Below are 3,289 nucleotides of genomic sequence, written 5' to 3'. Positions count from 1 at the left end.
CCTACAGGCAATGACAGCCCATCATAAAGATAGATAGAGGACTCTAGAGCCCAACAGAGAGTTTTAGCATGTGCAGCGACATTCGGGACTTTCACCATTCTGAAGTAATCAACTGAGTGGAACTACCTATGGTTTAAGAAAGCATCACTTGATTCCATCCAGGTCATCAGGAGGGTTCAACCAATGAATTATCCTCGTGAGGAAACATTCCATAACTGCAGGTGGCTGTAAATGGCCAACATTGGCTTTACACCTGTTGAAACAACACCCTCCAGGTGGCAGGATGCACCCTTTCAGTTTGTTTACCAACTCATAGAAGTAGTAGAAGAAGAAAATGAACTAGTTTGAAATGAAGATTTCCTCCATGGCTCTTCCCATGCTCCCACAGACGCCCTATTGGGACAGATACAATGTTGTGTTCTCTAACTATCTCTATGCAGCCCATAGAGTTAGAAATAGAGCCCACCACCTATCATTGTGCCAAATGCACCCTCTATCCAACTCTATGGAGCAGACATTGCCAAATTGCACCCTATTCCATATTTAGCGCACAAAAGTAGTAGCAGATGTGACCTTTGAGCTTTTTTGTCACTCCCTAACATTGAGTTTATTGCTCTGGGCTGTACCTACATGTCATATACAGTATTCAGAACAACACGCGTGTCAGTTACAGAACTTGTGTTACTGTAGTGATGTGTTTAGTGGCTATGATGCAGTTGTAAAAGCTTCATTCTCAGGTGTGTTGTATGATCGGGGATGATGTTGCTATATAGGCTGTACTTGGAAACAGCGTTAAGGACAGAGTACTACTAATGTGTACTGTTAGAATACTGATGTGTTTAATGGTTTTATATATGCAGTGGGGAGAACAAGTATTTGATACACGGCCGATTCTGCAGGTTTTCCTACTTACAAAGCATGTAGAGGTCTGTAATTTTTTATCATAGGTACAAAATCCAGAAAATCACATTGTATGATTATGTAATTAATTTGCATTTTATTGCTCACAGTTGAAGTGTACCTATGATACAAATTACAGACCTCTACATGCTTTGTAAGCAGGAAAACCTGCAGAATCGGCCGTGCATCAAATACTTGTTCTCCCCACTGTTTATGTAAAAGCTCTGACTATGAAGTAGATGTTGTCTCTGCAACAGCTTGAGTTTTTTTTTTAAATACGTTTTTAAACAAATTGATCAAATACTGTTTTTAAATGTGAACTTCTATGAATGCCGTTTTAAAAGAGCTTCTATTAAAAGCCTGTGTTGTTACGTCATTCAGTGTTCTGTTGTTGTTTTCTCAAATCCCTGGTTCCTTGTGTCCTCCATTCAACAACTTCACCTGGTTTAGGTTAGTAGTCACAGTGTTGTCTAGATGGACAGTATAGTTGTTTAGGTTAGTAGTCACAGTGTTGTCTAGATGGACAGTATAGTTGTTTAGGTTAGTAGTCATAGTGTTGTCTAGATGGACAGTATAGTTGTTTAGGTTAGTAGTCACAGTGTTGTCTAGATGGACAGTATAGTTGTTTAGGTTAGTAGTCACAGTGTTGTCTAGATGGACAGTATAGTTGTTTAGGTTAGTAGTCATAGTGTTGTCTAGATGACCAGTATAGTTGTTTAGGTTAGTAGTCACAGTGTTGTCTAGATGGACAGTATAGTTGTTTAGGTTAGTAGTCATAGTGTTGTCTAGATGGCCAGTATAGTTGTACTAGGTTAGTAGTCACAGTGTTGTCTAGATGACAGTATAGTTGTTTAGGTTAGTAGTCACAGTGTTGTCTAGATGGACATTATAGTTGTTTAGGTTAGTAGTCACAGTGTTGTCTAGATGGACAGTATAGTTGTACTAGGTTAGTAGTCACAGTGTTGTCTAGATGGACAGTATAGTTGTTTAGGTTAGTAGTCACACTGTTGTCTAGATGACAGTATAGTTGTACTAGGTTAGTAGTCACAGTGTTGTCTAGTTGACAGTATAGTTGTTTAGGTTAGTAGTCACAGTGTTGTCTAGATGGACAGTATAGTTGTTTAGGTTAGTAGTCATAGTGTTGTCTAGATGGACAGTATAGTTGTTTAGGTTAGTAGTCACAGTGTTGTCTAGATGGACAGTATAGTTGTTTAGGTTAGTAGTCATAGTGTTGTCTAGATGGACAGTATAGTTGTACTAGGTTAGTAGTCACAGTGTGTTGTCTAGATGGACATTATAGTTGTACTAGGTTAGTAGTCATAGTGTTGTCTAGATGGACAGTATAGTTGTTTAGGTTAGTAGTCATAGTGTTTGTCTAGATGGACAGTATAGTTGTACTAGGTTAGTAGTCACAGTGTTGTCTAGATGGACAGTATAGTTGTTTAGGTTAGTAGTCATAATGTTGTCTAGATGACAGTATAGTTGTTTAGGTTAGTAGTCACAGTGTTGTCTAGATGACCAGTATAGTTGTACTAGGTTAGTAGTCACAGTGTTGTCTAGATGACCAATATAGTTGTACTAGGTTAGTAGTCATAGTGTTGTCTAGATGGACAGTATAGTTGCTTAGGTTAGTAGTCACAGTGTTGTCTAGATGGACAGTATAGTTGTTTAGGTTAGTCACAGTGTTGTCTAGATGGACAGTATAGTTGCTTAGGTTAGTAGTCACAGTGTTGTCTAGATAGACATTATAGTTGTTTAGGTTAGTAGTCATAGTGTTGTCTAGATGACCAATATAGTTGTACTAGGTTAGTAGTCATAGTGTTGTCTAGATGACAGTATAGTTGTTTAGGTTAGTAGTCACAGTGTTGTCTAGATGGACAGTATAGTTGTTTAGGTTAGTAGTCACAGTGTTGTCTAGGTGGACAGTATAGTTGTTTAGGTTAGTAGTCATAGTGTTGTCTACATGGACAGTATAGTTGTTTAGGTTAGTAGTCACAGTGTTGTCTAGATGGACATTATAGTTGTTTAGGTTAGTAGTCATAGTGTTGTCTAGATGACAGTATAGTTGTTTAGGTTAGTAGTCACAGTGTTGTCTAGATGGACATTATAGTTGTTTAGGTTAGTAGTCATAGTGTTGTCTAGATGACAGTATAGTTGCTTAGGTTAGTAGTCACAGTGTTGTCTAGATGGACATTATAGTTGTTTAGGTTAGTAGTCACAGTGTTGTCTAGATGGACAGTATAGTTGTACTAGGTTAGTAGTCATAGTGTTGTCTAGATGACAGTATAGTTGTTTAGGTTAGTAGTCATAGTGTTGTCTAGATGACAGTATAGTTGTTTAGGTTAGTAGTCACAGTGTTGTCTAGATGGACATTATAGTTGTTTAGGTT

General features: G+C 37.9%; 1 long non-coding RNA gene across 1 annotated transcript in view; it reads left to right on the top strand.

The window, feature by feature from the left end:
- The window catches only part of LOC135534580 (uncharacterized), a 2,894-nt gene extending 1,618 nt beyond the window's left edge, over window positions 1-1,276 (top strand). Inside the window, exon 3 of the long non-coding RNA XR_010454705.1 lies at window positions 1-1,276. This exon is cut by the window's left edge and continues 186 nt beyond it. This is a non-coding gene — a long non-coding RNA (uncharacterized LOC135534580).
- Window positions 1,277-3,289: the final 2,013 nt, after the last annotated feature.

Source organism: Oncorhynchus masou, unplaced genomic scaffold, assembly GCF_036934945.1.
Source record: "Oncorhynchus masou masou isolate Uvic2021 unplaced genomic scaffold, UVic_Omas_1.1 unplaced_scaffold_3605, whole genome shotgun sequence".
Taxonomy (NCBI): Eukaryota; Metazoa; Chordata; class Actinopteri; order Salmoniformes; family Salmonidae; genus Oncorhynchus; species Oncorhynchus masou.
The sequence above is the reverse complement of the archived record's forward strand: the minus strand, read 5'-3'. Positions and strand labels throughout refer to the sequence as shown.